Here is an 11,524-nt window from a genome sequence, read left to right as displayed (position 1 = left end):
ACCTAACCTTCAAATGATTTCTCACTGATCCTTGTCTTCTTTTTCTGTGTTTTTAAGTTTAGAGGGGTGCATTTGTAGAAGATAATCATTTTATTTGTATATGATGATTGTGGTCCTGTCAGCTTCCGGAACTAAGTATGTATGGAAAAATAAACACTTGTATCAACTGCACACTATGTAAGAGTGAGCATTTTGCTGTATATACTCCAACACCTTAAAATGCTCTAGTGAGGTTCTGCTTATGGTTCTTTTCTCTTGGCAGGCAAAGACTTCTGTTAGTAAACAGCTGAGCATTTTCATGCTGGCTCTGATTCTCTGGAACTCAGTGAGTTCCCCTCCTTGTATATTTTCTGTTTATGGTTTCTGTTTCATTTCAAAATTCTGTTCTTTTGATGTATGACAGTTCCTTTACAAAAGTGTTAAATAAACTATATGAATATATATATGTGTGATCTCCCAGGCAGCCCAATTCTATGCTTCTCATCTCTGAGAGGAGCAGTGGTACCAAAATGATGACAGCAGGAAGCCACCAATGGTCTCCTTGGAGGAAAGGAACATTCGCCCCCTTCCCAGAGAAAAGCCCTAGGCCCCACAATGGGCCTTTTCAGGTCTGCATTAGCAAAGTCAGCGCAGACATGAGAACCTCCAGGTTGGGCTTTTCATTCGAACACAGACTCCGGCAGCAGAGGCCTCTGCTGGTCCCACCCCTTCTGGGTTGGTTCCTCCCCCCCATCCCAGAATGCCTTTTCCTGCCCCAAATACCTGCTCTACTGCCTGGCACTCTTACCTTGCTCTGGGCGGCATCCATCCGGCACTGGGTCAGCACCGACTGGTGCTGTTACTCCCTCCTCCCATGGTGCCGGTGCTGGAGTTCACACTTATGACGTCTTGCGCCAGCGCTGGAGTTCATTGCTGGTGCTATGGGCCCATAGTATTGGGCCCTTTACAGAATTTATTTTAATGTAGAAAAATTATGCGTACACACGATTGCTGAGTGTTCAATGTATGTCTCATTTTCCCCTTAGTATAAATCTTGTACTTCATGGCTAGTTACTGACAGCGCAATCTGTGTACAGAAAAGTAAGTCCCATTGTGTTGCAGTGGAACTTACTCCCAGGGAATTGTGCATAGCGTTGCAACCTGAATGCATAATTTGTGCAAGATTTTGTCCATAGAACTATTTCATGCAAATACAAGTCCTTCAGAGAGACGTGAGAGGAAGGAATAGGAACTTTCTTTACTCAGCCTTGACTTCTATCCTCAAAACCCATGATGTTCAGCCCATGATGATTGGAAATTATAATTCTGGAGGGGGTCAATTAAAGGACAAAGTCTACCTGCAACTACAGAAAGTGAATATACCACCAAAAACGTATGAAATATCTGGAGAAAGACATTCTGGAATGTTGTTGAAGAGTATTTGCATTATGAATAATGGGGAAAGTGCCAGTCAGGGAGGAGGGTGGAATTGTAAGTGCTGCACAGCTCCAAAACTTGCCATGTAAGCTGCCCCTCCCCCTTGCTCTTTAAAGCCTGTTTGGGGGCTAAATTAATACAGAGGAGATGCCTCCATGTTGCTTTTGCTCCTTGGAATGGCCCTTAGAGCGGGGGGGGGGGGGGAGATTACACGGCAAGTTTCAGAGCTGTGCGGCACTTACTGCTCCACCCCCCCTTGCTCTGCTACTGGGAAGTGCACATAGGTTGCAGCAGAAGTAAAGTAGTCTTGGAGGTACACAGGCTAACGGGAGAAAATATATCAAATATAAATTAGCAGAAACTACAGGAGTACTATCGAATGAAGCCCTAGCTCTTCCTCCTACTGTTACTTTTGTACAAGAAAGCACACAGGAAAAACATGTATAGGATGTGGTCCTGATAAAGTAATGCATAATGGGCACAAAGTCCTTATAACTTGGGTGTGACAATAATACTTTACCTATCTCTGATAGGTCAAAGATCCAGCTTTTAGCTTGCATCTTGATTTATGTTTATTAATGAATCTCTTCATGAAAAGAACACAGGCCACTGAACAGTTGTAAATGCTAATTTTTGCTTGCTCTTATTAAGCATTTTTCTTCAAAAATCCATACATGTATTTTTGTATGGCCATAGTGAATTCTAATTTCTCTTCTTCTTTATCTATAGTGACACTTAGATCTGCTAGTTACATTGATTTTTCAACATCTACATCATGTTTGGGTAGCAAGACCACACACAGATAGTGGCTTCTAGAACCCTTTAGCCACTTCCCCAGTTAGTTCCCCTGTGGTTTTTAAAAACCTACATTTCCCCTGGCATACTGAGTGCCCTGGAGTACATTACTGTACATGTGGTAGACACATTTGCTTTATACAGCATGAATGATCCCTTATAGGTACTGTATTCAATTTCCTTGAGCTCTAGGGATGAAATGGACTAGAAATTTAAATAAATAACTTACAGGAACGATATGCATTATATTATTTTTGTTTGCATTGGTGCTAATATCTTGCCTGTGATCTGCAGTACATAAGGATAAGTACATAAGGAGAGACAGGATGGTGTAATAGTTTTGGAGTTGGACTTTGATCTGGAAGATCTAGGTTCAAATCCCCATTAACTCATTTCTGCCCAGCCTACAGGTGTATACATTTGATCCCTGTTGCATATATGCAATGTTGGACAGAAATGGCTTAAGCTATGAAGATTTCTTCTGGGTGATGTTGGGCCAATCACTATCTTTTTGCCTCACCTACCTCACAGGGTTGCCATGAGGATAAAAAGAGGAAAGGAAATATGTAAACAATCCTTGAAGTGATATAAAAATGTGAAAAAATTGAGTAAATAAGGATCCAGTCCTATCCAGTTTTCCAGTGCTGGTGCAGCTATGCCCATGGGGTGTGCACTGCATCCTGAGGTGGGGAGGCAGTCCCAGAGGCCTCCTCAAGGTATGGGAACATTTGTTCCGTTACTTGAGGCTGTATTGCAGCTGCACCAGTGTCGGAAAGTTATATAGGATTGGGCCCTAAGCCATGCTAACTTAGGATCACAATCATGTTGGGCTTCTATGATGGCGTGGCCAATTCTTAATTTCTTAAAAGTAAAATTTAAGAACTCCTAGCCTTTTATCTTCTATGAGTCAGTTAAAGTGTTATAACTTTTCTGCTAAGCTTATTCCTACTCAAACAAAAGTGTTAGGTCAGAAATGCCTTTGAGTTAGTAATTAACCACTGGCACTTGGGGACAGAGAGAAGACTAGCCCAGTTACCTGGCTATATTTCTTTGCACCTCACAGGAGCATTGTTTCTACAGTGTAGTGCCTTAAAGTCTGAATCCCAGATCTTCTTTAGAAATATACTTATTATGATTTAAAAACTACACACTTTGTAATTTCCTTTGTGCTTGTGGTGATTCAAATGGATGAGGATCCCATGAGACATAGCTGAAGGATATGCTAATGAACACCATGATTTGTGAGTACCATAGGATCTTTTTACTCATTTGAATTATATTTATTGATGTTTGCTTTTTGAAGTTTTGGAAAGTAGGAGTACCCAGAAGGCAAAACTTCCCTTTCTTCTTTAATCTTTTATAAGCCTGGACATTAAAAATTAATTGGAAGTTTATTTTGCTAAAGGCCCTAATTTTATGGTTACCAAACTTTAAATCTGTCCCCCGTATATCCATACTTATGGTTTATCCAGGCAACCAGTCAAACGGTGGCTCTTTCACATGCTTTAGTGGCATGTCTGGTTGAGAAATAATGCCATGCTATCCAGACAATTAATGGATAGAGAGAGGTGACCTTGAAGTTGGAGAATGGAATCATGTTTGTTGTTTTGTGTTTTATAACAAGAGACAATGTGGGCTTTAGCACATCCTCAAAAAAGAAAAAAAAAAAGCCAAACAGAACATTGGAAAAATGTCCCCACAGGTTCGTGTAAATATTATGCCTGGCATTGCTGTAAAAGGAATGGATAGTATTGGTCAAGTTTGCCACTTTTTAAAAGGGCTATATAGGTGCTCCATAATTTGAACAGTGCGCTATGAAACTTCATCCTCTACTACAGAAACAGTTGAGAACTTACAGCATTGAATGTGGACATTATTTTGAGTCTTCACATACTTGTCCTGCTCCACATTGCTTGTGACTGCTGGTGGGGTGTGGACAGGTCATATTGGTCAATCTTAATAATAACCATGAGGGTAAATAAATATCACAGTGGTACTAACCAGACAACATCTTAACATGTGGAAAGGTGAATTTCAATTGAGGCTGCAATACTATCCACTTACCTGTGAGTAAGACCTACTGACTCTAATGGGACTTACTTCTGAGTAGACATGCATAGGATTGGGCTCTGAGTCAATAATAAAGCATCAAATAGAGGAGACAAGGATGTATTGATTTAAATTCTGTTTCTTCTCTTCCTTGCAGGATCAGTATCCCCATCTATTGAGGAATCTACACTTGAGGCTGCAACATACAAACTCATCAACAGAGTGATTTCCCCCCCCTAAGGAATCAAACAATAACATTTCTTTAACTGACTGGACAATTGCTATAACCTTGGTAAGCTTTCCCAAGAGAATCTGCCAGGACTGCTGCATCTGTGATGTTAATACATAGCTACATATATTCTCTCTGAAAAAGTGTGTTCGTTCTACAAAAGCTGACAGAGTATCCCAGTGGAAGAACAAGCGCGTCCTAGCCATTGGGTTGTTAATTCACGGAGTATTTTAAATCTAAGCTGTTAGCCAGGGAATAGATTTTCTGCAATGCAGCAGTTATTTTAGTCCTTTGAAAATAGTTCAAGATGACAGCAGAATGCTTTATGAAAAGCTTCAATTAACCTTCAGGGTCATCAGACAAATAAATATTCATTGTCTGATAAAGCAATTGCCTAATTCCCTGGTAAAGCTAGAACATTTGTACATCAAGCTTTTAAAATATATTTAAGTGGTCTCATAGCTGCCCTTGGAAGTAATCAAACTTGGACATCAATGTGTTTTACATCACAACAAACTTTGACTTTCAGTATGCATCTATGGGAAGTCTGTCCAGTCTAAACAGGTCCAAAATACTATATAACTTTCCTTCTGTATGTCTGCAGCATGATACTGGAGACAGAAATTAAAATAATTGCTTTTTATTTTCTATTATTTAGTTGTGTGTCCTTGGAGAAACCTCCCATTGATACCAATAGATTTCTTTTCCAGATCGGTTAGCTACAATGGGACAAGTTCAGATCAAAACTGTGGCTGGGATAAGGAGCTAACCCCCCCCCCCCATACTACAGTCCTGCGCAGAACTGATCTAACTGCTGCTTACTGAATTAAAATAAATGAGCATGCTAGCTCCAATCACTGCTTTGACACTGAGTCATAGGATTGCTGTGTTGACCAGGGAGGGCGTTTGCTGCAATATCATCTACTATGCTGAACCTGCAGGACTACTATTTTGACTGACACTGGTATCAGTGTAATGACTTCATACCATAATCTGCACAGTTGAATCATCGGACAAAGATTTAAAATATGTGACTTTTTTGCTCCTCTTCTAGTAGGTCAAATATGGTGAAGCAAGAATCAACCACAATAAAGGATGCAGGCTAGCACTTTGGATGAGGAGGAACATGACCTCACAACTGAAGTGACAGACGTGTACACTGTACCGGCTAAAATGTTAGAAAACCACTGAGGTAGGTGATATAGATGGTATAACGTCAGCAGACGCAGCCACATGCATGTAGAGGTGTTAGAGAATATGTAGAGGTGTTAAAGAATGTTTTTTTTGTTTTTTTACAAGTTTTGAAGATTTTGGGGTTTGGGTGTTTGTTTTTTTTAAACAAAAATGAAAAGTGCAGAAAGTAGTGTTATGTGTTTCTATTTCATTATCGCTGAAAAACCCACCTCTAGAAATAGCTTATTGGTTTTCCATCAAGATACTTACCAACAGATAGTAGCATTATTTTGTTGGAATCCTGAGTGGAATGTTCAGGAATTATTTTTAGCTCTTCTCTTTCTAAATTTTTCATTAATGCTATTCTGAGCCTTGTTGTTTGTAACAGAATTCTTTCTAATAACACATCTGCTGGATCAATTTCCTTTTCATTCATGACAGAGAGTCTTGAAGCACCTTAAATGCTAACTTATTTCAGCATAAACTTTCATGAACTGTAGTCGACTCTTCTTCATCAGATGCAACAATCACATGCTGCTTTTGCAGTAACAGTCTAATATATGGCTACCATTCTGGAATTTTATAATTCAGATCCTTGTATGCACAGTTGCTTATTCAGCTATCATCTCTGATGTCACCAGTAACATGTAAGAAGGGTTTTTCAGTGGCTGTAAAGTGGACTCAGGGCTGGCGTATCCATGAGATTGACGGAGACAGTCGCTTCAGGATTGGTGGAGGGAAACCCACTTCCATCTGCCCACATTCATCTGCTGTTCCTTCTCTGACTCCTACTTCCTGGATTGGAAAAGGAAGAGGGGGACATAGCAGAAGAGGAAATTAGAAAAGAGAGTGGTGGGTTTGATCATTGGAGAGACCACCACTCCCTTCCTCCATCTTCTTCTGCTGTGTTCCCTCTTCTTTTTCGAATCAGGGAGTGGGAGGAGCAGAGGGTGGACAAGGGAGGCAGTAGCTGTCTTCTCAGATGCTAGGAGATGTTGGTTTGGTCCTGAATAGAGTTAAATAGTTCTACTGAAATTTATGCTGTTTGGAAGCCTGATGCATTCATTTGATTTTTACTGTTAATGATACGTATGGCACAATAAGACTGCATGTAAATCCTTAAAAATATATTTCCAAGTATAAACGGTTGAGTTTTAAACATAATGCATAGAAAACAAAGGACAAGAATCATTAAAATGGAATCTTGCAGAATTCTTTCATTCTGTTTGATAAGCTCAGAAACTCAATTTTCCCAGAAGCCAAAACACCAAGTGTAATTAACCTCCATATATTTCTGAACCATTGAGAGATCTAGTATGAAGACAGATCAAGCTACCTAATGTGCATGTTGCCCAAACAAGATAATAGTAGTGTATTATCAAATCAAGGCTGCAGTCCTATGTACTTGGGGAGGAAGTCCGATGAAACTCAGTGGAACAAACATGCATGACTCCTCAGAAGAGTCATGCATAGGAGTGCTCTTCCTTAGTCCCTTTTTAAAAAATTGGAAGCTTTAATCAAAACTATGGATTGCAGCTATAATCATACTCTGTCAGAGTGAAGTGCAGTTCTGTCTATCACAAATGGGCATGAACACTCAGCCTGTACTTGGAAATAATTTTTCAGACTTTGACAACTAGATGGCGCTCAGAAACAACTCTAGGAAGTCTGAAGGACAAAGAAGGGCTCCTTTTCTTTTCTACTACACTTTTAGGTCCATAATGAGTTGCAGTGGTGTCTGTATTAAATCTATTATCTAAAAAACCTGCCTTTTAAAATTGAAACCTAAATTTCCAGAAGGTTAATTGAGATTGCTGAAAACAAAAGACTGCACAGAGATTGTTTCCAAATGTGCAGTTGGCTCATATTCATCCACTGAAATGTCTGTTAGAGAACAAACTGGTTACATCAGAATCACTGGAAGAAGGAACTTTCATTTTCATACTCTGCCACCTTAAGTTTTGTGCCACCTTTGTGCTATAAGTCTTGTAGATTGAGCTGTGTTCCTCAGAGATGCTGTGTAGGCTGCAATACAAGCTGACCTAACATGCAGCTGATTGCTGGCTTAGAGCTCAATCCTATACATGTCTACTCAAAAGTAAGTCACATTATAGTCAATGGCACTTACTCCCAGGTAAGTATGGGTAGGATTGTGGCCTTAGTGCACAACTGGCATCCAAAAACAATTTTATTCCACCAAGCCTTATAAAATCTCAGCTTCTGAATGTGATCTTCAATTAGTCAGAGCAACTTGTCTCACTGGAGAGGACTCTGCATGGTTAACCTCTCCCCCTCCCCTCAATTTAACCTGCAAGTCTTGGCCTAAGTTAGCACTTTTGGCCCTTCTGATCTTCAATTACTGCTTATGGAACTTGACCCTTGCCTGCCCTGGACTGCCCTACTTATTTCTGGTCCCTATTGCACTGACAACTATCTTGCCCCAATCTCTGAAACCTGACATGAGGGCGTACACGCTCACATACACATATGCACAAATGTCTTCCGAAAACAGACCTTTACTCTTACGGATTGCAGATACTTTGAAATGGCTAAGCAAGAAAGGGATGCTTAAGCAGGGCTGCACTTCTGCACCAGGGGTCCACTGGTGAAGTGGAAAATATAACTCCAATACATTATGAAAGTAGAAATCCATATGTTACATAATGACTGCCTAAATTAAAAAAAAAAACTTTCATGAATATGAGTTTTATTTCACTGGCAATAACTGCAATCAGCATAACAATGTGCTGTACAAGATTACAGTGAATATTTCTTGACAATCTCTCCTATTCATGTTCATTCAGGAGTTCAGAATGGCACTTGATGGCTTTTTGTGTGAAAACATAATGGAACATTCAGCTGCAGGCTAATGTACACTAACATTCCATCAAAATTCTGATTTGTGGGCTTTGAATCTGAATTTTGACTCGTGTACAGTCATTTCTCACAGTCTGCACTCTTGAAGATCCAGCTGTTCATAAACCTGGATGGAGACAAACACAGTCTCTCTCTCTTTCTGAAACATTTTTAAATTATAGGGAAACTCAATGAAGATTGACTCCCAAGAGTGGTTTCTCAGCAGTTCTCACAGAAAGAAAGTCATGTGTAGGGCTCACAAAATGTTACAATATGGAGGTGGAATCTCCATGTGGCACCTGTAACAGCTTGTTTTGCAAGCCTAATAATTTTCAGCACTGCACTTCAAACCTGTTTTGTGAGTGCTCTGTGAAAATCACCAGATCCTCACACAAGTCATTGCACACACATGAACACCTGGGCCATCTGTGTGAGGCATAATCTTGGTTCCTGGGCTATGACCCCAGCCTTTTGAAAAACAAGAGGAAACTGTACAGATATGAAACAGCCATACACTGAGTTAAGCCATTGGTCTATGCCAGGGGTGTCCAAAGTTTTTGGCAGGAGGGCCACATCAGCTCTCTGACACTGTGTCGGGGGCCGGGGGAAAAAAAGAATTAATTTACATTTCAAATTTGAATAAATTTACATAAATGAATATATTAAAGATGAACTTATATGAACGAATGAAGGTCTTGCAATAGCTCAAGGCCTATAAAAGGCCTTGCACAAAGCAAGGCTGGCCTTTCCTTTGCTGCCACTGCTGCATCACAGATGTGAAAGAGCAAGCAGTGGAGGGAGCCCTCATCCCACAGCTCACGAGAGGTCAAACAGTTGCTGTCAATCTGAGAGAAGTTGCGTTGGGCCAGTGTGGGCTTCAACAAATCTCCGGAGGGCCAGAGGCTCATTGGAGACCGGGGGCTCCCTGAGGGCCGCATTAAGAGACCTTGAGGGCCGCAAGTGGCCCCCGGGCCGGGGTTTGGGCACCCCTGGTCTATGCCATTTCACCCTAAACAATTGAACACAGCATTTGAATTGCTTTAAAAAACTGCAGAAAAGCATTTCCACTTTTAAAAACCTTCAAAAACAAATCACCATATTGCGTTTGGGGGGGTATATCAGAAATGAGCATTTCAGGCAGGCTGAACCCAAGCCAAAGTTGCATTCAAAACAACGCCCAGTTCTGCTCCCCCAACTTTTTTTGGTTCACATGAGCCTGTGTATGCAGCCATTGCCACTTCTCCCTCCACCTTTACACAGTTAACTGGGTAGGGAGAATCTTGGAAGTTCTGCTCCCAAGAACCTTCCAGAGGGGGAGAAGAGGGGTTGATGCTCTTCCAGATCTCTGGAGAATGATAGGGTACAGGATTGCAGTAAGTCACCCCTCCATCCTCCTCCAGTTCTGCAGCTGTGTTCTTCAGTGGCGGTGGTGCTGGAGGAGACGAAGTGCTTCCCATCTTCCTCTCACTTACATGGACTGAAAAGAAGATGGAGCAGTGGCTGGCTGCAGCAGGAGGGTCTTGGGTGTTCTCCTTCAGCTTTTTGCCTCCTCCAGGCTGCTGATTAAAGCGAGTACTTCAAAGTTGCCTTATGCATGGACTGCCTAATCACTGGACAACAATTTTTTTACAAAGGTAATGCCCCCAAGATTAAACTAGTCATCTCTTATAGATCTTGAGGTGCTGAACATGAATATGACAGTGAGAATTGGCTAGTTTGTGAAAGATCTGCAATAGACAGTTCCATAGACATGTACTGATAAATGTCAGCTTCTTCCCCACCACCTATATAGGCAATGTGTTTAGTTTCACCTAAACTAGAGTCAGTGGACAGCTTTCATTATCATTTTCCTGTTCAGCACACTGAAATTTGTAGATTAGCTATTTTCATTTCAAAGGCCAATGGTGTGTTGTCCAGTGTTACCAGTTTGTTCTTTATTTTAAAAACTGCTTTTGGCTGGGGCAGAGTTGGTAAACATTAGAGCAGTGGTTCTCAAACTTTTAGCATTGGGATCCACTTTTTAGAATGAGAATCTGTTGGGACCCACCAAAAGTGACATCATCAAGCAGGAAAACTTAGCAATCCTAGGCTGGACTCCTACCCACACTTACCTAGGAGTAAGTCCCATTTACTATCATTGTTAAAAGCATACACGTAGTAGCCTGTTAAAAGTGCAGATCTGTAACATTTCGGTCACATACCAGTCTAATATATTAAAAATAAAATATTGAATGAGGACCCACCTGAAATTGGCTTACGACCTACCTAGTGGGTCCCAACCCAGTTTGAGAAACCCTGTGTTAGAGTATGGCTGTCACTTCTCAAAGATTTTTCTCAAGTACATCAAACGCGTGCTACTTTGGGGAGCTGCATTTTTTGTTCAGCAACAATTCCAGTTCTAAAATTGTTCCAACATGTTCCATTTGATTCTGGCTTTTAGATTCCGTATGCAGAAGTACTTTGGGAGCTACACTTTTAGCCATTCTTATCATAAGCAAGTACTTTTCCTTGCAAAGGGTGTCAACATCCCTTCACAACATGCAAAAAAAAATACAAAAGAGGGGGGTGGAGTGCCTATCCATCCAGCATCTTTTAGCAGCCAGAAACCTACTTCATCAGAATGCCTTCATGCGTAAAATGCAACTTGTCGAAAAATCCGATCCTTACATTAAAAACTCAGGGAGTTGCTCGGACTTTTGAGAACTGCAGTTAAAGTGAATGAAAACAGACTCTCTTGTGCCTAATGATGGCCTTGCAGCCCGAGCCGCCTGGGATCTCTCCGGCGAGGCACACAGAAGGCGCGCGCGCCTTGCGCGCCACATGGCCAGCGATGCCCGGCAGGCTCCCCTGCAGCTGCCGCCCGCTTGTCTGCATGTGCGTTGACGTGCGGGTTGCTCAGTCTACGTCTGCTGCACTCGGTTCATTGCAGCATCTAGCGTCATTGGCCTCTGATTGGCAGGGCTCCGAGGTCCAGCCCTGCCCTGCTTCGCGCCCATTGGCAGAAGC

Source organism: Tiliqua scincoides, chromosome 2 (assembly GCF_035046505.1).
Source record: "Tiliqua scincoides isolate rTilSci1 chromosome 2, rTilSci1.hap2, whole genome shotgun sequence".
NCBI classification, from domain to species: Eukaryota; Metazoa; Chordata; class Lepidosauria; order Squamata; family Scincidae; genus Tiliqua; species Tiliqua scincoides.
This window is presented reverse-complemented; position numbering follows the sequence as displayed.